Genomic DNA, 23,018 nt, shown 5'->3' on the forward strand with positions numbered 1-23,018 from the left:
AAAACAAACAAACCAACAAAAAACTAATGATGTATTGTATGGTGACTAACATAACATAATAAAATAAAAAAAAAGAACAGATCATATTTTGAAGGAAGATGGTGAGGAAGCTGGAGAACAGAAAGCTTGTAGTCTCTGAGAGGACAGGAAAAGGGATGAACTGGGACAATATCAATCTTACCTTTAAAACCTTCTCTTAGGCCTTCTCTGATTCATGGTTTAAGTTGGAAAGATGTGCTCAGAGAAATAAAGCCTCAGTTGCAGACAAGTGGCCAGAGGGAAAACACAATGTCTCGCCTGAAATAGATCCCTTTGATGGCAATGCTAAGGAGAAAGAACATAGCAAATGGAAAAAAAAACAAAACCAAAACCCAAACCCAAAAAGTATCATGTAGCCCCAACTCAGAAAGAAAGAATATATATGTCTTGCAAGAAAGTCAAATGAGTTCTAATATTTTGCCTTATTAATTTTTGAACAACATTGGAAAATAATAATTGGCATTGTTCATGCACTCCAGTGTCAGATCTACATAACCTGTGGAGAAACCTCATGGAAACAGGATAATGGGCTTAAAATGAGTGGAGTATACTGTTTATTTTGTTTAGTCCCTTTGTGTTTGGTTTTCACGGCTCCCCAGAAAGGATATTATCCAGGGTGACAATAATTTGAGGTTCACTTTGTTCTGTGGCAGGGTTTATCTAGAAAACATTTGAAGCCACATCACCATGTACCTTGTATCTATGAAAATGAAAAGTAGGAATTGTTAAACATTCTCAGGGCCAGGGGCTCCACTGGGAAATGTGGATAAAGATGAATGTAAATTTTATACTTTATGTCCACAGATCGTTTCACTATTGGCAGTGATATTTAATACCAAAAGCATTAATCATGGTCACAGATAATCTTGGGAACTAAAAGTCAACATTGGGACGTGTTATAATTTAAACAGTTTTAATACCCACTGTTTTGGATTGCTGACAGTCCCTAATGTAGATGCAAGCCATCAATCTAAAACAGTGGTTGGTCATCACAACCAGATTCCTAATTTATGTGATGTCTTCATACATCAAGCCTCTCCAATCAGTGGCAGTGTCACTATATCCAAGGTCAGCTATTTCTTCTATGACTCCATTTGCCTTTCCTTTTTTTCTTTCAAATTTTTTAAAACCAGTTTCTAAAGATCTTTATTTACAAATCAGTATAGTATTGTTGCATTTGAATGTCATATGTATGGTAAAACAGATTATGAAAAGTATCATATTCACAATGAAACTATTATTTTATATAACTGAATCATCTGATATTGCTACCTCCAGCAATAACTTAATGGACACAACTCTACCCTCTGAATGGACCACTTTTATGATTTTTCCTAGAAAGTTTTGAGTTTAGTTTCTTGCTGCTTCTTTCCATGATTCAAGGCTTAAGATAAAATCCTTGGGAACAAACAATTATAACATGATCTCTCCAGGATCGAGAAGAGATAAGAGTGAGAAAAAGGGCATCTTGTCACTTTTTAAAGGTCCACAATTGTTATGCTTTGCAGGGTATGGGGGAGAGGAGTTCACAGTGGAGGAGGAAAGAATCAGTCCCAATGATCATATTAACATTTTAAACTTGTCAATATCAAGAGTTAATTTCTAAAACACAAGTTTATAAACAGAAGCCATCCAGCTAGCTGTTAACTGAAATGCATATGCAATGTAGTCAAAGGAATACTGTGCTTACAAAACCACATACCTCTTATTAGAGATATCTAATTTTAAAATAATACATTCCCTTATTGGATATGCAAGTGAGCAATGGAGGAAGTGGTGCATTTGCAATACCAGCTGGTGCTAAGGATTTCAACACTTCCAGAAGATGTGAGCTAGAGAACATTTTTAGGCACCAGAGGGGTTTTTTTCTCTCAGCCAAGATGTCTCCATTTAAGTCACTTCTGAATTTTGTTTCAAGCTTATTTTGTGAAAATTCTAGTCTTGGTTGAAGATAGTCTCCAAAAGTTTCTTGAGTCACTCTCTGGACTCTCTCTCTAGTCTGTTGTCATGAATGATCACTGAATCCATGTGTATATCCAGCTCAAGGGTTCTTTCTTGTAGAAGTGCAGTAGAGCTGTGAGTTTCAATGGTCTGATGATACTCTTTAAATACAATAGACTTAAAAGAGCCCAGATGCTGGCTACTGAGGTCCATATTCACAATCTTATGGTGATTGCCAGCAACTATTAGTGCCTGACCTAGAAGGGGTATATTGCTCTTCAGCTGGCAGGAAGAAGTGAAGGTATAGAGTCTGGGAATAATACACCGCATAAGTAGGTCTGCACTGGTTTGGCTTTCTATACTGTACCCCAGGCAACTTGAATCCATACTGCATTTTCCTCAGCATCTCTGAGGCTGACACACATTTTCTAATGCTCTCTGAAGAATTTTTTTAAATGAACTTTTGAATTGTTCCGTATCAAAAAGGTCAATGTCTTCACCTGGTTCTTTACTAATCTGAAAAATATCCCAAGTTTTCTGGTGCCGATGAAATTAAGTATAAATGATGTCTAAAAGGGCTGTGTCATTGAGACTTGCACACCTCTCCTCCCAAAGCAGAACCAAGTCCTGAACAAAAGATTCCTTTCTCTGCTGGAAGTTTATGGTCTGCAGTTGATTTTTAGACAAAAAAATCTCCGGCTTTGAAGATCGTTATGATTTCAGTCATTGAGATTTTCTTATTTATTTATTTATTTAATCTCAAGTTTTTATTTAATTCTAGTTAGCTAACATATATGGTAAAATTGGTTTCAGGTGTAGTATTTAGTGATTCATCACTTACATATAACACCCAGTGCTCATCAAAAGTGCCCTCCTTAACACCCACCAGCCATTTAGCCTACCCCTGCCCACCTCCCTCCATCAACTCTCAGTTTGTTCTCTAGTTAAGAGTCTCTTATGGTTTGCTTACCTCTCTCTTTTTTTCCCCCTCACCTATGTTCATCTATTTTAGTTCTTAATTTCTACATATAAATGAAATAATATGGTCTTCTGGGAAGGGATTGCTGCCCTGGTTCTTAGGCCATCTTGCCCTAAGATGCACCTGCAAGGTGCAGGGGGGCAGGCATTGGTGTAAGTGGCTCCAGCTTCCATTGGGGGTGCTGTGTTGCTCACTGAAGTCTGTCAGTGCTGTTGGGCATGGGGAAAATGGTGACGTCCCGCTCTCAAGTCGCTGGAGTGGGGAATTCACACCTGCCACTGTTCAGGAAACACTCACAGAAGAGTGAACAATCTCCTTTCTTTTGTTCCCGGATTCCATCAGATCCCTGCCTTTACCCTGGCTCTGTCCTAGCTGACTGCCTGCCGGGCAGCACAGTACTTCTGTGTTTTATTTCAGGCACACAGCAGTTTCAAAACGCCAAATTTTAGGGATCCTGTGAGCCGTGGACCCCTGCTGATTCTCTGGGGGAGGGTCTTCTCCTGCTGTGGCTGGTACCAGTTAGTTCCAGAGAAGCAGTTGCACTACCATGCTGGGGTTTGGAGTTTATGGTAAAGCGCAGCAAAAAGCTAGCACCAAGGTTTGCTGCCCTCAGCAGTGGTCTCTGTTCCTATGCTAATGCCCAGGGCAGCACTTTAGTGCTCACCAGCTCTTTTGTCCCCTGAGAGGCTGTGCCACCTCTCCCAAGTGCACTCTAAGAAGGGGAAATTCCTCTCCCAATGTGACCCAGGGGATCCTCAAACCATGCTGCCCACTCCCGGGCCTCTGCCCTTCTTCCTCACAGGAGCTATGCCAGTCAGTCTCCACTTGGCGGTGGCACAGACTTCTAAAACCTCAGACTTTGAGCTCCCCTGCTTATAAAAAACCCCTATAATCAGCTGCTCTAGTTTTTCCAGTTAATTTTTTGGAGGATGTGTTTCTCTTGTGCAGTTCCTTGTGTGCTGCTTTTTCTCTGTTTCTCTCTCTCTCCAAGATCAAGGCTCCCTCCCCTCTGCAGCATCCAGGATTCTTTTCTACCCAGAATCACGTCTCCCCACATTCCATGATGTGGCTTCTTTATTCCCTCTAGTTCTGCAGTTTGTTCTCTCAGCATTTAGATCGATTTCTTGGGTGTTCAGAATTATTTGATATTTATCTAGCTGGGCTTGATGGGCGAGACAAGCATAGGGTCCTCCTACTGCTCTGCTATCTTAACTCCTCCCCTGTCACTGGGATTTTCAAGACGGTCCTCTTAAAAACTCAGCAACAGCTTCATTTCTTTGGCAGGTCCGTCTTCGCCAGCAGTGTCTCCTCTCAGCTGCTGTTCTCCTTTCTTTCTTTCTTTTTTAAATTGAAGTATAATTAACATACAGCATTATTAATTTTGGGTGTACAATTTAATGATTCAATACTTAGTGCTCATCAAGATAAGTGTACTCTTAATCTCTTTTATCTATTTCACCCATCCCCTCACCTCCCTTCTGGCAACCACCAGTTTGTTCTCTGTATTTAAGAGTCTGGTTCTTTCTTTTTTCAGTCTGTCTTTTTCTTTGTTCATTTGTTTTTAAATTCCACTTATGTGTGACATCATAGGATATTTGTCTTGCTCTGACTGACTTATTTCACATTATATTGTATACCTGAAGCTAGTATAACATTATATTAATACAATAATAATTGAGTTAAAAATATATACATTACTTTTAAAAATCACTTTTAGTTTCTTTTTTGACCTTTTACTTTATTGGATAATTCACTCTTTCATTATACATTCTTGTTAAATGTCATGTGGGTTTATCAGTGGGAAACAAAGAGGCAACATAAACACATGCTTTGTTCACTGCACATAAGCTCAATGACCAATCACCAAAAGACTGAAAACAAAATAATGTGATTTGTCATTAACCATAATGTACATCTGTCATTTGCATAATAATTTATGTACTGAAGAGCTAACAGTAAAGTTTGTACTTTATTCAATTACTGATAGTGTACCATGGTAAATGAAATTTGAACTGTGTGTTGTTGGGGGACTGGTATTATTTAACTAAAGCACGGTAACTGGAATCTATGCATTCCAGAACTGTGCAAAATAAGGACATTTTTACTATTTGAATAATGATCATTTTAGTATGTATGTGGACATATATGTGAAATTCTCTTTTTTCAACAGTCAATTATAAGCTGGTAAGTTTTTTTTAAATAGACCCTTTGTAGAGTATAATTACATCTAGACTTCAATAGATGGCCTTATTTATATTGTACTAACATATACTAGTTATCTGTAGAGTAAGGTAAAAAACGCTATCTTACTGTTTTAGGCATGCCAAGGCCAGTGTCTGTAAGGGAGAATTCTGAGCTTTGTAGATCCAGAATCTGTTACATGAAAACACTCACTGTTTTACAGCTCAGAGACCTACCATCAAGTTGTCCACAGCGTGGAATGAGGGAGAGGATGGACTAGGCTCATTGAGCCATAGACTTGGCACTGCTTAGCACAATAAGACTTCCAGGTGTCTTCAGTAAACCCACAATTAAAACAGTTGGACCAACCCCTTCAAATAAGCAATCAAGGCCCAAAAGAGCAGAAAGAGCTTGACTAGTGCATTTAGCAAATATTTATTGAATATTTACTAAATAATAGTAAGTGTTAAGTACTGGTGAATAAAATCTCAACAGACATTGTCACTGACCAAAAGTAACTTAAAATCTATTGGAGAGACAGACAATACCAAGAAAACATAAACATACAATTATACATTGTGATAAGAATATTAAAGGGAAAAGGAAATTGGATGTAGTGTAAAAGAAGGGAGAGGGACATATTTACTTTAGAAAGGGTGGCTAGAGAAGGAATTTGTGAAAAGATCACAAAGCCAAACCTAAGGAAAAAGAAGTCAGCCACAAAGGGAATGGGTTGTACTTGTTATGCAATGTAAGTAAACTATTCTGGGTTTAATAGAGGTCAACAAACTATAGCTCATGGGCTGAATCTGACATGCTGCATCTTTTTTTGCATGGCCGGCATCCAGAGAGTGGTTTGTATATTTTTTAATTATTAGAAGGAAAAAAATCCTGAAGAAAGAATACTTCATATCGTATGTAAACTACATGAAATTCAAGTATCAGTGTCCATATATAAATTTTTTTGGAATACAGTCAAACTAATTTATTTATTGTCCATAGCTGCTTGATATTATAGCAACACAGCTGAATAGTTGTAAGAGAAATCATATGGCCCAAAAGTTTAAAATAATTACTATATGGTGTTTTACAAAAATTTTTTTTGCCAATCATTGGGCTAGAAAGTAAGAATAATGTCATGTGATGAAGCTGAAAAGGTAGGACAAAAACATGGAGGACTTTAGAGAGAGAGAGAGAAAGACACACACACACACACACACACACACACACACACATAGAAAATTAGTTTGTATTTTATTATTTTTTAAAATTTGCTATACAGTGGGAAACCACTGAAACATAGGAAGCAAAGGAATGTCATGATCCAACTTATATTTTAGGAAGATCATTATGACATTTGATTTTAAATCATAGTATAGAAACAGTAAAAGACCACTATTCCCACTATAACTAGAAAAAAAAACCCTAAACAAATAAAATACAAACATCAAGAATCTCTAGCTCCACATAGGTGATAGAAAATTGGAAAAGGTGTGTACCTGGGTGGCTCAGTCAATTGGGTGTCCGCCTTCGGCTCAGGTCATGATCCCAGGGTCCTGGAATTGAGCATCGCATTGGACTCCTTACTCAGCAGGGAGCCTGCTTCTCCCTCTCCCTTTGCCTGCCGCTCCCCCTGCTTGTGCTCTCTCTCTTTGTCAAATAAATAAGTAAAATCTTTTTTAAAAAGTTGGAAAAGGTCAAGATCATCAAATAGCCACCTTCAAGAAAGGAAGATACAGAGGGGAAGATGGTGGTGGATGAGGAGGACAACCCTAGGCTTGCCTCATCCCATGAATACAACTAAATAAGTATCAGATCATCCTAGATATCCCAGAAATCAATCTGAAGACTAGTAGAACAAACTCCACAACTAAAAGTGGAGAAGAAGTAGGAAATGTGGAGACTGTAGCTTGGGAGATAAATGGATTGTTGCCATTGTGGTGGGGAGGGAGCTATGGTTGCAGGGAAGGGCCAGAGACAGACTATCACACAAGGGGAGTGCAAAGGGAAAATGAATCCCCATAGCAATGGGCTTGGAAAGGGAGGCTAAATTTCATGAGTTCTAGCAACCAGCAGGGCTTAAAGCTTGGCATTTTAAAGGTCAGCATGCTTTCTCTGAGAGAGCCGAGAGGACATTGGGGCTGCTCTTAGAGAAAAGGCAGGGCAAACAGCCTGTGACATATGCCATGGAAACAGCTATCTGAAGAGCACCTAGGACACACAATGGGAAGGTTAGTTGCTCATCTCAGAGCATGTCCCAGAGAGGCAACATTCAAAGAGACCCCTCCAGGGGAGACAAACCATAAAAGACTCTTAAACTCAGGAAACAAACTGAGGGTTGCTGGAATGGAGGGGGGGAATGGGGTGGCTGAGTGATATACATTGGGGAGGGTATGTGCTATGGTGAGCATTGTGAATTGTGTAAAACTGATGAATCACAGACCTGTACCCCTGAAACAAATAATATATTATATGTTAATAAAAAATAAATAAAAAAAGAGACTCTTCCAGAAACAAAGGAACTGGTAGATGCCAATTCCCTCCCTACCCCTCAGCATAAACACAGAGCCACCTGCAGGAACCAGTGCAGTGCCAACACTTGCTACCTAACTTGTTTACATCAAGCCCTGTCCCCCACCATGCTCTGGGAGAACTGTCCTTCCCAGTCATGCCTGCCTCAGTTCCAGCGTGGTGGGCATCCTCCCTCCAGAAGACCAGCCCAAACCACTGCCAAGACCAAGTCTCCTGAGCCAGGAGTTTTGCAGAGCCTCAGTTCAAGTAGCAGTGGTGACAGGTCTCATTTCACAAGCAGATCAGAGTACACCTAGATAAAACTTGCCACATCCAGGCCAGGGAACAAAAACTGCCCACAACAGACAAAGGGAGCCTCTGTAGAAGACTGGCCTAAAAGACAAAGTGGCCAAGACACAATAGCAGAGCACACACGGCATACACTGGAGACACTTCCAGCAACAACAGGCCCTGGGGAACAGGAGACACTAAACTGCAGGGCACAATAAGACCTCTTCTTCATAAAGCCATTACCCGAAGAACAGGAGAAGTAGCTGACTTTCCTTACACACAGCAATAGGTACAGAAGTTAGACAAAATGAGAAGGAGAAATTTGTCCCCCCCAAAAAAACAACAGCATAAGGCCACAGCCAGAGATCTAAGTGAAACCAATGTAAGTAATACACCTGATGAAGAATTCAAAGCAATGATCATAAGGATACTCATTGGACTTTAGAAAAGAGTGGAGGACATCAGTGAGATCCTTAACACAGAAATAAGAGATAACAGCAAAGATAAAGAGATCAATAAACAAAATGAGAAACACACTTGATGGAATGACCAGCGGGCTAGAAGAAGCAGAGAAACAAATTAATGACCTAGAAGACAGAGTAATGGAAAGTTATCAAGCTGAAAAAAAGGGAGAAAAAAGAATTTTGCAGAACCTGAATAGACTTCCGGAACTCAGTGACTCCATCAAATGTAGTAACATTTGATTATAGGAGTCCCAAAAGAAAAGAGATAAAAGGGTACGGAGAATTGATTTGAAGAAATAATAGCTGAAAACTTCCCTAATCTGGGTAAGGAAACAGATCCAGGAAGCATGAGAACCCCCAACAAGATCAACAAAAGCAGATGCACACCAAGACATACTGTAATTAAAATGGTAAAATGGACTGATGAATCACTAAACTCTACTTCTGAAACGAATAATACACTATATGTTAATTAATTGAATTTAAATAAAAAATAAATTAAAAAATAAAATGGTAAAATGTAGTGATAAAGAAAAAATATTAAAAGCAGCAAGACCAAAGACAGTTACATACGAAGGAAGCCACAGAAGCCTATCAGTGGATTTTTCAGCAGAAACATTCCAAGCCAGAAAGAAGAGGCATGATATATTCAAAATGCTGAATGGAAAACACCTGCAGCCAAGAATATCGTATGCAGCAAGGCTATCACTCAGTATAGAAAGATAGAGTTTCATAGATAAACAAAAACTAAAGGAGTTCATGACCACAAAACCAGCCCTGTGGGAAATATTAATGGGGACTCATTGAGTGGAAAAGAAAGACCAAAGACAATATCATGGTAAGAAGCACAGAAGCAGACTGGGAGGAGAAAAGATGGCAGAGGAGTAGGGGGACCCTATTTCAACCGGTCCCCTGAATTGAGCTGGACATCTACCAGACCATTCTGAACACCCACAAAATCAGCCTGAGGTGTAAGAAGATATATCTGGATCTCTACAAACATAATATCTCTGGTGGTTGGGCTCGAGGTATGAAGCGGGGAGGCGTGATTCTGTGGGCAGATATCAGAAGATAAATGGAAGGGGGAGGAAGCTGCCATAAGTGCTGGAGCCAGGAAGGTGTAATAACACAGGAGTGCAAAAATTCTTGCACTGGAGACCAGGCACAGACTCTCAGACCAGTAGCAGTGGGGAAAGGACTTTAGGGCAGCCCCCCAGACTGAAACCTGGAGCTTCGGGGGCACACGTGTGAACCGGGGGCAGCATGTGGTTTTAGAAGCACAAAGGGCAGAGATGATCCTGGACTTGGAAGCAAGGGCTGGGAGAGCTGCTGTGGGACGCAAAATCCAGGACCCTACGGTTTTTAGCAGCACAGACAGAAATGGAGACTGTGTGGCCTGGAGAGCTCAGTGAAGATCAGACTGCAATCTCTGTTCTGAGACAGAGGTTTGGATACAGTCACTTCTGCTCTGACTCTTGGAAGAGATGGGGAAAGCCGCCAGGGAACAAAAGCCCCTGAAAACGGGTTTTCACTGAGCCCACCACCCCCCAGAGGGGCAGGGCAATGCTGCCCGAACAGACTTGCTTGAGTAATATTGTGGCAGGCCCCTCCTCCAGAAGATAGGCTGGAAGAACAAGAGGCCGACAACCTAAGGTCCCTATAAAACAGGTGCATCTTGCTTGGGTTGTGGTTAATAATCTGGACTCTGTACATTTCCTCAACCACCCCTTAACAGAATGACTAAGAGGAGGAACCCCCAACAAAGGAAAGAACCAGAGAATGTGGCCTCTGCCACAGAACTAATGGATATGGATATAACCAAGATATTAGAAATTGACTTCAGAGTAACAATTATCAAGGCGATATCTAGACTTGAGAAAAATGTTAACAATAATATAGAATCTCTAAGGGCAGAAATGAGATCTAATCAGGCCGAACTTAAAAAGGCTACGAATGAAATGCAGTCTAAGGTGGATTCTCTGACTGCCAGGTTAAAAGAGGCAGAAGAATGAATTAGTGAGATAGAGGATAAAATATAGAAAAGAAGGAAATCAAGGCAGCATGGGAAAAACAAATTAAAACCCAAGCAATCAAACTGGGAGAGATTGGTGACTCAATGAAACATTCCAATATCAGAATTATTGGGATCCTTGAGCAGGTGGAGAGAGAGAGGTCTAGAAGATATATTTGAGCAAATTGTAGCTGAGAACTTCCCTAATCTGGGGAAGGAAATAAGCATTCATGTCCAAGAGGCAAAGAGGATCCCTCCCAAGATCAATGAGAACAGATCGATGCCACGACATATAATAGTGCAATTTGCAAATCTTAGATCCAAGGAAACAATCTTGAAAGCGGTGAGAGGGAAGAAATTTCTCAACTACAGAGGGAAGAACATCAGAATAATGTCAGCCCTGTCCACAGAGACCTGGCAAGCCAGAAAGGGTTGGCAAGACATATTCAGGGTACTGAATGAGAAGAACATGCGTCCAAGGATACTTTATCCAGCAAAGCTGTCATTCAGAATGGATGGAGAGACAAGGAGCTTCCAAGACCAGCAGAAACTGAAAGAATATGTGACCACCAAACTGCCCCTGCAAGAAATATTAAGGGGGGTTCTATAAAAAGAGAAAGATATAGACCAAAAATTTACAGAGACAATCTATAGAAACAAGGACTTCACAGGCAACATGACAATAAAATCATATCTTTCAGTAATCACTCTCAACCTGAAGGGCCTAAATGTTCCCATAAAACAGCACAGGGTTGCAGATTGGATAAAAAGACAGAATCCAACCGTATGCTGTCTACAAGAGACTCATTTTGAATCTAAAGATACATCCAGACTGAAAGTGAAGGGATGGAGAACCATTTTTCATGCCAATGGACCTCAAAAGAAAGGTGGGGTAGCAATTCTCATATCAGACAAATTAGATCTTAAGCTAAAGACTGTAGTTAGAGATATAGAAGGACACTATATCATGCTTAAAGGGTCTATCCAAAAAGAGGATGTAACAATTGTAAATATCCATGCCCCCAACATGGGAGCAGCCAATTAAATAAGCAAACTAATAACCAAAGTAAACAAACATATTGATAAAAATACATTTATAGTAGGGGACTTGAAGACCCCACTCACAGCAATGGACAGACCAACTAAGCAGAAAATCAATGAAGAAATAAGAGCGTTGAATGACACACTGGACCAGATGGACCTCATGGATATATACATGGATATATACATATATACAACATTCCACCCTAAAACAACTCTTGAGCACACACGGAACTTTCTCCAGAATAGATTACATACTGGGTCACAAGTAGGTCTCAACTGATACCAAAAGACAGATTATTCCCTGCATATTCTCAGACCATAATGCTTTAAAACTGGAACTCAATAACAAGAAAAAATTTGGAAGAAATTCAAACACTTGGAAGTTAAAAAGCATCCTGTTAAAGAATGATTGGATCAAGCAGGAAATGAAAGAACTTAAACAATTCATGGAAACTAATGAAAATGGAAACACATCAGTCCAAAACCTATGGGATACTGCAAAGGCGGTCCTAAGGGGGAAATACAAGCCTCACTCAAAAAAATAGAAAAATCCCAAATACACAAATTAGCTTTACAACTTAAAGAACTGGAGAAAGAACAACAAATAAAGCTTAAGCCCCGCATAAGAAGATTAGAGCAGAGATCAATGAATTAGAAACCAGAAACACAGTAGAGCAGATCAACGAAACTAGAAGCTTGTTCTTTGAAAGAATTAATAAGATCGATAAACCACTGGCCAGACTTATCCAAAAGAAAAGAGAAAGGACCCAAATTAATAAAATTATGAATGAAAGGGGAGAGATCACGACCAACACCAAGGAAATAGAAACAAATATTAGAAATTATTATGAGCAACTATATGCCAATAAATTAAGCAACCTGGAAGAAATGGATGCCTTCCAGAAACCTATAAACTACGAAGACTGAAACAGGAAGAAATTGACAACCTGAATAGACCAGTAACCAGTAACGAAATTGAAGCAGTGATCAAAAACCTCCCTAAAAACAAGAGTCCAGGGCCTGATGGATTCCCTGGGGAATTCTACCCACCATTCAAAGAGGAAATAACTATTCTACTGAAGCTGTTTCAAAAAGTAGAAACAGAAGGAAAACTTTCAAACTCATTCTGTGAGGCCAGCATTACCTTGATACCAAAACCAGGCAAAGATCCCATCAAAAAGGAGAATTACAGACCAATATCCCTGATGAATATGGATGTCAAAATTCTCAACAAGATCCTAGGTAATAGGATCCAATACTACATTAAAAGGATTGTCCATCATGACCAGGTGGGATTTATCCCTGGGATACAAGGGTGGTTCAACATTCGCAAATCAATTAATGTGATAGAACACATTAATAAGAGGAGAGAGAAGGGGCGCCTGGGTGGCTCAGTTGTTAAGTGTCTGCCTTCGGCTCAGGTCGTGATCTCAGGGTCCTGGGATCGAGCTAGCCCCGCATTGGTTCCCTGCTTGGCGGGATGCCTGCTTCTCCCTCTCCCACTCCCCCTGCTTGTGTTCCCTCTCTCACTGTGTCTCTCTCTGTCAAATAAATAAATAAAATCTTTTAAAAAAATAAGAGGAGAGAGAAGAACCATATGGTCCTCTCAATTGATGCAGAAAAAGCATTTGACAAAATACAGCATCCTTTCCTGATTAAAACCCTTCAGAGTGTAGGGATGGAAGGAATATTCCTCAATTTCATAAAAACCATCTATGAAAAGCCCACAGCGAATATCATCCTCAATGGGGAAAAGCTGAGAGCCTTTCCCTTAAGATCAGGAACATGACAAGGATGCCCACTCTCGCCACTATTGTTCAACATAATACTGGAAGTCCTAGCAACAGCAATCAGACAACAAAAATAAATAAAAATATTCAAATTAGTAAAGAAGAAGTCAAACTCTCTCTCTTCACAGATGACATGATACTTTATGTGAAAACCCAAAAGACTCCACCCCAAAATTACTAGAACTCATATAGCAATTCAGTAATGTGGCAGGATACAAAATCAATGCACAGAAATCAGTTGCTTTCTTATACACTAACAATGTAACTGTAGAAAGAGAAATTAGGGAATTGATTCCATTTACAATAGCACCAAAAACCTTAAGATACCTTGGAATAAACCTAACCAAAGAGGGAAAAGATCCATACTCTAGAAACTATAAAACACTCATGAAAGAAATTGAAGAAGACACAAAAAGATGGAAAAACATTCCATGCTCATGGATCAGAAGAATAAACATTGTTAAAATGTCTATGCTGCCCAGAGCAATCTATACTTTCAATGCCATCTTGATTAAAATACCAATGGCATTTTTCAAAGTGCTGGAATGAACAATCCTAAAATTTGTATCAAACCAGAAAAGACCCCGAATCTCCAAGGAAATATTGAAAAAGAAAAACAAAGCTGGGGGCATCACGTTTCCTGATTTCAAACTATAATCCAAAGCTGTGATAACAAAGACAGCATGGTACCGGCACAAAAACAGACACATAGATCAATGGGACAGAATAGAGAGCCCAGCTATGGACTCTTAACTCTATGGTCAGCTAATCTTCTACAAAGCAGGAAAAAATATGCAATGGAAAAAAGTATCTTCAATAAATGGTGCTGGGAAACTTGGACAGCTATATACAGAAGAATGAAACTCGACCATTCTCTTACACCATAAACAAAGATAAACTCTAAATGGATGAGAGACCTCAATGTGAGACAGGAATCCATCAAAACCCTAGCGAATAACATAGGCAGTAACCTTTTGACATCGGCCACAGCAACTTCTTTCAAAACACATCTCCAAAGGCAAGGGAAACAAAAACGAAAATGAACATTTGGGACTTCATCAAGATAAAAAGCTTCTGCACAGAAAGGAAACAGTCAACAAAACAAAGAGACAACCCACAGAATGGGAGAAGATATTTGCAAATGACACTACAGATAAAGGGCTGGTATCCAAGATCTATAAAGAACTTCTCAAACTCAACAGCCAACAAACAAATAAGTCAAAAAATGGGCAGAAGACATCACCAGACACTTTTCCAAAGAAGACATACAAATGGCTAACAGCACATGAAAAAACATTCAACATCATTACCCATCAGGGAAATTCAAATCAAAAGCACATTGAAACACCACCTTACACCAGTTAGAATGGCAAAAATTGGCAAGACAAGAAACAACAAATGTTGGAAAGGTTGTGGAGAAAGGGGAACCTTCTTACACTGTTGGTGAGAATGCAAGTTGGTACAGCCACTTTGGAAAACAGTGTTTAATTTTCTCAAAAAATTAAAAATAGAGCTACCTTATGACCCAGCAATTGCAGTACTGGGCATTTATCCCAAAGATACAGATGTAGTGAAAAAAAGGGCCATATGCACCCCAATGTTCATAGCAGCAATAGCAGCAATGTCCACAATAGCCAAACATTCAAAGGAACTAAGATGCCCTTCAACAGGTGAATGGATAAAGATGTGGTTTATATACACAATGGAATATTACTCAGTCATCAGAAAGGATGAATACCTAACATTTGCATCAATATGGATGGAACTGGAGGAGATTATGCTAAGTGAAATAAGCCAAGCAGAGAAAGTCAATTATCACATGGTTTCACTTATTTGTGGGACATGAGGAACAGCATGGAGGACATTAGGAGAAAGAAGGGAAATCAGAGGCAGAGACGAATCATGAAAGACTATGGACTCCAGGAATCAAACTGAGAGTTTTAGTGGGGAGAGGGTGGGGGGAGTGTGTGAGCCTGGAGATGGGTGTTCAGGAGGGCACATATTCCATGGAGCACTGGGTGTTATATGCAAACAATGAATCATGGAACTGTATTTTGACTAACGTAACATATTAAAAAATTATTAAAAAAAGAAAACAGAAGCAGTAAAAAATATTGAATTTTTTTGTAAAAAAATCAGTGAAGGAACTCACAAAATAAAAGGATGTAAAATATGACACCATATGCCTAAAACAGGGAGAGCAGTAAATAATGGGTTGAAATTTAAACAATTATCAACATAATATAGACTGCTATATGCAGATGATGTTATATACAAAGCTAATCATAACTATAAATCAAAAACCACTAATAAATATGCAAAGTATAGAGCAAAATAAATTCAAATATATCACTAAGATTCCAGCAAACCAGGAAAGAGGGAAAGACAAGAAATGATCAGAAAAAAATCTTCAGAAACAACCACAAAAAGGTAACAAACTGGCAACAAATATATATCTATCAATAATTACTTTGTATGTAAATGGACTAATTGTTATAATCAAAAGATATATGGTGACAGAATGTACAAAAACAAGACCAATCTAAATGCCACCTACAAGAGACTCATTTCAGACCTAAAGACACTTACAGTTTGAAAGTCAGGAGGTGGAGAAACATTTATCATACAAATGGATATCAAAAGAAATCCAGAGTAGCAATACTTAAATCAGATAATCTAGACTATAAAAAAAGACTAACAAGGGACAAGGAAAGGGTACTATATAATCATAAAGGGGACAATCAAACAAAAGATATAACAACTATAAATATTTATGCACCCAACATGGGAGCACCCAAATACATAAAATAGTTAATAAAAAAAATTAAAAAAACCTAATAAATAATAATACAATAAGAGTAGGAGACTTTAATGCCTCACTTATAACAATGGACAGATTATCTAAAGAGAAAATCAACAATGAAGCAATGGCTCACTTCAATAGATGCAGAAAAAGTATTTAACAAAGTACAATAACCATTCATGATAAAAACCCTCAACAAAGTAGGTTTAAAGGAAACCTGCCTCAACATAATAAAGGCCATATATGAAAAACCCACACTGAACATCATACTGAATGGGGAAAAACTGAGAGCTTTTTCCCTAAGGTCAAGAACAAGACAAGATGTCCACTGTCACCACTTTTATTCAACATAGTAATGGAAGTACTAGCCACAGCAATCAGATAACAAAATAAATGAAACACATGCAAATTGGTAAGGAAGAAGTAAAATTTTTACTATTTGGAGAAGACATGACACTATATAGAACACCTGAAAGACTCCCCCTAAAATTACTAGAACTGATAAATGAATTCAGTAAAGTTGCAGGATAGAAAATAAACATATAGAAATCTGCTGCATTTCTATACACCAAAAATGAAGCAGCAGAAAGAGAAATTAAAGAAACAATCTCATTTACAATTTCACCAAAAATAATAAGATACCTAGGAATAAGTCTAACCAAAGAAGTGAAAGAACCATACTCTGAAAAGTATAAAACACAGATGGAAGAAATTGAAGATGACACCAACAAGTGGAAAGATATTCTATGCTCATGGACTGGAAGAACAAATGTTGTTAAAATGTCTATACTATATACTACCCAAAGCAATCTATATATTTAATGCAATCCTTATCAAAATTCCAACAGCATTTTTCATAGCCTTAGAACAAACAATCCTAAAGTTTTATGGAACCACAAAAGACCCCAAATAGCCAAACAATCTTGAGAAAAAGAACAAAACTGGGGGTTTCACAATTCTAGACTTCAAGTTGTGTTACAAAGCTGTAGTGATCAAGATGGCATGGTATTGGCACAAAAATAGACACATAGATCAACAGAACAGAATAGAAAATCCAGAAACGAGCACACAACTATATGATCAGTTAATCTTTGACAAAGCAGGAAAGAATATCCAATGGGAAAAAGATGGTCTCTTCAACAAATAGTGTTGGGAAAACTGGAGAGCAACATGCAAAATAATGAAACTGGACCACTTTCTTATACCATGCACAATAATAAATTAAAAATGGATGAAATACCTAAATGTGAGACCTGAAACCATAACAATCCTAGAGGGGAGAAGAGGCAGGATCTCGTCTGACATCAGCTGTAGCAACATTGTTTTAGATATGTACTCTGAGGCAAGGGAAACAAAAGGAAAAATAAACTATTGGGATTCCATCAAAATAAAAAGCTTCTGTACAGTGGAGGAAACAATCAACAAAACTAAAAGGAAACCTATAGAATGGGAGAAGATATTTGCAAATGACATGTCCAATAAAAGGTTAATATCCAAAGTATATAAAGAACTGATACATCTCGCCACCTAACACCAAAATAATCTGATTAAAAATGGGAAGAAGACATGAACAGACATTTATCCAATGAAGGCATACAGATGGCCAACAGACACATGAAAACATGCTCAACATAACTCATCATCAGGGCAATGGAAATCAAATCTACAATGAGATACCACCTCACACCAGTCAGAATGGCTAAAATCGACAACACAAGAAACAACAGTTGTTGGCAAGGATGTGGAGAAAAAGGAACCCTTTCGCAATGTTGGTGGTGATGCAAGCTGGTGCTGCCACTCTGGAAAACAATATGGAGTTTCCAGAAAATGTTAAAAATGGAACCACCCTACGATCCAGCAATCGCACTGCTGGGTATTTACCCAAGGAATTAAAAAAAAAAAAAAAACCACAAATTATTTACAATAGCCAAGATATAGAAGCAACTCAAATTTCCATCAAATGATGAATGGTTAAAGAAGATGTAAAAAATACACACACACACACACACACACACACACACACACACACACACAACAGAATATTAGTCAGCCATCAAAAGAATGAAATCTTGCCATTTGTAATGACATGGATGGAGTCCATAAAGAGTATAACGCTAAGTGAAATAAGTCAGTCAGAGGAAGACAAATATCATATGACTTCACTCATGTGGAATTAAAGAAACAAAATAAGGGCGCCTGGGTGGCTCAGTTGGTTAAGCGACTGCCTTCAGCTCAGGTCATGATCTTGGAGTCCCTGGATGAAGTTCCTCATCGGGCTCCCTGCTTGGCAGGGAGTCTGCTTCTCCCTCTGACCCTCCCCCTTCTCATGTGCTCTCTCTCTCATTCTCTCTCTCTCTCAAAGAAATAAATAAAATCTTTAAAAAAAAAATAAAAATCAAAGCGGGAAAAAAAGAGAGAGACAAACCAAGAAAACAGACTCTTGACTATACAGAACAAACTGATAGTTACCAGAGGAGAGGTGGGTTGGGATGGCTTAAATATGTGATGGGGATTAAGGAGCACACTTATGATGAGCACTGTATGATGTATGGAAGTGTTGAGTCACTATATTTTACCTCTGAAACTAACATAACACTGTATGTTAACTAACTGGAATTTAAATAAAAACTTAAAGAAAAGAAAATAAAGTAATTATGACTGATAAATTCCCAAAATTAATGATAGACGCCAAATCACAGTTCCAGGAATCTTAGCTGACAATAAGAATACAAAATTTCTACACCTTGTAGAGTTAAATTAAAGAGGAAGAAAAAATATTGATAAAATTTAGAGGAACAAAACTCCTTAGTTGTGGAACAGCAAGGATATTAATTACACTGGAGTTCTCTTCATAAACCATGTAGGCAAGAGGAAAGTCCAGTACAATATTTTAAGGCATTGAAAGAAAAAACATACCAATCTAGAATTATGTATCCAACAAAAGTAACTTTCTTTTTTTAAAATTTTATTTTATTATGTTATGTTAGTCACCATTCATTACATCATTAGTTTTTGATGTAGTGTTCCATGATTCATTGTTTGCATATAACACCCAGTGCTCCGTTCAATACGTGCCTTCCTTAATACCCATCCCCAGGCTAACCCATCCCCCCACCCCCTCCCTTCTAAAACCCTCAGTTTGTTTCTCAGAGTCCATTGTCTCTCATGGTTCGTCTCCCTCTCCAATTCCCCCCTTCATTTTTCCCTTCCTACTATCTTTTTTTAAAACATATAATGTATTATTCCAACAAAAGTAACTTTCATAGGTAAAAAATAAACAATCACTTTCTCAGACCAACAAAAATGGGAAGAAGTTGTTTCCAGTAGACCTGTGTTTTAAGAAATGGTAAAACTTCTTCATGAAAATGGAAATTTTTGTAAGTCAGAAAGACCCAGATAGAGAAAGAAACAGTATTACAGAAGGAATAAATGAATGTAAAATAAATACTTTAGCTAGACAAAGTAAAAAAAAAAATGTGAATGATAAAGAATCAAAAAAAAAAGAACAAGGACAATGAACGGAAAACAGTAACAGATACGACATATATTTCAAGTATATGAATAATAATTTTAAACAGCAATGGTATAAATACACTAGTTAATGGACAGAAACTGTTATAATGGGAAAAAATGCTCAAGAGCCAAATATATGTTGTTGACAAGAAACCAACTTAAATAAAGACACAGATAGGTTAAATGTAAAAGGATAGAGGAAGATATGCTATGCTAACACTAATGAAAAGGTAACTGGAGTAGCTATGTTAATTTGAGTTAAAGCAGTCTTCAGAGCAAGAATAATTATCAAAGATTAGGTGGGGCATTATACAATGATAAAGGGGTCAATTCTCCAAGAAATCATAACAGTTCTTAATGTGTATGCATCTAAGAACAGAACTCCAAAATATCTGAGTCAAATCTGCCGATGAAACTGCAAGTTGATAAAGATGAATCCACTATTACAGTCTGAGACTTCAGCACTCTACAATTATTAATGAACTAAACTAGCAGGCAGAAACATTAGTAAGAACACAGTTGAACCATGCAACCTCACCAATCAACTAGATTTAATTACCATGTATAGAATATGTCATCCAACAACAGCAGAATACATTTTCTTCTCAAGTTCACAGAAAACATTCTGTAAGATATGCCACACTTTGGGCATTAAAACCCAGCATAACCAATTTAAAAGAATAGATATAATAAAAAACATGCTCGAGGGTGGTTCAATATTCATGAATCAATGTGATACGTCACATCAATAAGAGAAAATATAAAAACCATATGATAATTTCAATAGATGCAGAAAAAGCATTTGATAAGTATATCCATTCATGATAAAAGCCCTCAACAAAGTAGCGTTAGAGGGAACATACTTCAACGCAATAAAAGCCATATATGAAAAACCTGCAGCAACGTCATACTCAATGGGGAAAAACTGATAGCTTTCCCCCTAAGTACAGGAAAAAGACAAGGATGTCTTATGTCACCACTTTCATTCAACACAGCACTGGAAGCCCTAGCCATAGCAATTAGACAACAAAAAGAAATAAAAGGCATCCAAGTTGGTAAGGAAGAAGCAGAACTTTCCCTATTTGTAAATGACATGATACTATATATAGAAAACCCAAAAGAACCACCAAAAAACTATTGGAACTGATACATGAATTCAGTAAAGTAGCAGGATACAAAATCAATGTGCAGAAATCTGTTGAATTTCTTTTTTTTTAATTTATTTATTTGACACAGGGAAAGACAGTGAGAAAGGGAACACAAGCAGGGGGAGTGGGAGAGGGAGAAGCAGGCTTCCCCCCGAGCAGGGAGCCCAGTGCAGGGCTTGATCCCAGGACTCTGGGATCAGGACCTGAGCCGAAGGCAGATGCTTAACGGCTGAGCCACCCAGGCGCCCCAATCTGTTGAATTTCTATGCACTAATAATGAAACAGCAGAAAGATAAGAAAACACTCCCATTTATAATTGTCCCAAGAATAAGACACCTAGGAATAAACCTAACCAAAGAGGTGAAAGAACTGTACTCTCAAAACTACAAAATATTGATGGAAGAAATTGAAGATGACATTCCATTCTCATGGATTGGAGAACAAATATTAAAATGTCTATACTACTCAGAGCAATCTACATATTTAATGTGATCTCTATCAAAACACCACATTATTCACAGAGCTAGAACTAGCAATCCTAAATTTTGTATGGAACCACAAAAGACCCCAAATAGCCAAAGCAATCTTGAAAAGAAAAACAAAACTGGAAGTATCACAATTCTAGACTTCAAGTTGTATTATATTACAAAGCTGTAGTGATCAAAACAGTAGGGTACTGGCACAAAAATAGACACATAGATCAATAGAACAGAATAGAAAATCCAGAAAGGAACCCACAATTTTGTGGTTAATTAATCTTCAACAAAGGAGGAAAGAATATCCACTGGGAAAAAGATGGTCTCTTTAACAAATGGTGTTGGGAAAACTGGACAGTTACTTGAAAAAGAATAAAATGGGACCACTTTTCTACACTGTACAAAAAATAAATTCAAAATGGATGAAAGATCTAAATGTGAGACCTGAAACCATGAAAATCCTAGAGGACACAGGCAGTAATGTCTCTGACATCAGCCATAGCAACATTTTTCTGGATATGTACCCTGAGAAATAAAAGCAGGAGAAATAAAAGCAAAAATAAACTTTTGGGACTTCATCAAAATAAAAACGTACTGCACAGTGAAGGAATCAATCAACAAAAGTAAAAGATAACCTATGGAATGGGAGAAGATATTTGCAAATGACATATCTAGTAAATGGTTAGTATCTACAATATATAAAGAACTTATAAAACTCAACACCCCACATCCAAATAATCCAATTAAAAAATGGGAAGAAGACATGAACAGACATTTCTCCAAAGAAGTCATACAGATGGCCAGCAGACACGGAAAACTGCTTAATATCACTCATCATCAGGGAAATACAAATCAAAACTACAATGAGATATCACCTCACACCAGTCAGAATGGTTGAAATCAAGAATACAAGAAAAAACAGGTGTTGATGAGGATGTGGAGAAAGGGGAACCATCTTGCATTGTTGGTGGTAATGCAAACTGGTGCAGCCACTCTGGAAAACAGTATGGAGTTTCCTCAAAGTGTTGAAAATTTAACTACCCTAAGGGATAGATATACCCCTATGTTTATAGCAGCATTATTTACAATAGCCAAGATACGATAGTTGCTCAAGTGTCTGTCCATCAACTAATGAATGAAGAAGATGTATGTACATATAATGGAATATTACTCAGCAATAGAAAATAATGAAATCTTGCTATTTGCAGTGACATGGATGGAGCTAAAGAGTATAATGCTAAATGAAAAAAGTCAGTTAGGGAAGACAAAGGCCATGTGATTTCATTCATATGTGGAATTTAAGAAACAAAGCAAATGAGCAAAGGGGGAAAAAAGAAAAGAAAGAGAGACAAGCCAAGAATCAGACTCACCTATAGAAAACAAATGGATGGTTACCGGAGGAGAGATTGAGTAGGTTGGGAGGGGTGAAATAAGAAATGGGGATTAAGGAGTGCCCTTGTGATGAGCACTGGGAGATGTGTGGAATTGCCGAATCACTAAATTGTATGCCTGAAACTAATATAACACTCTATGTTAACTGTACAGGAATTAAAAAAAGAAAGAATGAGAGGGAGAGGAATAAAAATAAAAAAATATAATATAATATATGTCTTGGGTATGAAAAATATAGCATAAAGAATATAGTCAATAATATTTTAATAACTTTGTATGGTGAGACAGACCATAACTACAGTTATTGTGGTGAGCACTACATAATGTATGCAAGTGTTTAGTCACTATGTTGTGTACCTGAAACTAACACAATGCTGTATGTCTGCTACACTTAAATAATAACAATTAAAAGTAATTTAAAAATAAAAAAGTATG

General features: G+C 37.9%; 1 pseudogene; it reads right to left on the minus strand.

The window, feature by feature from the left end:
- Positions 1-1,747: 1,747 nt before the first annotated feature.
- Positions 1,748-23,018, minus strand: part of LOC114207431 (centromere protein N-like) — a 59,046-nt pseudogene continuing 37,775 nt past the window's right edge.

This window comes from Eumetopias jubatus, unplaced genomic scaffold, assembly GCF_037043125.1.
Source record: "Eumetopias jubatus isolate StellerSeaLion01/CBP00866 unplaced genomic scaffold, mEumJub1_p1.0 scaffold_11, whole genome shotgun sequence".
NCBI lineage: Eukaryota > Metazoa > Chordata > Mammalia > Carnivora > Otariidae > Eumetopias > Eumetopias jubatus.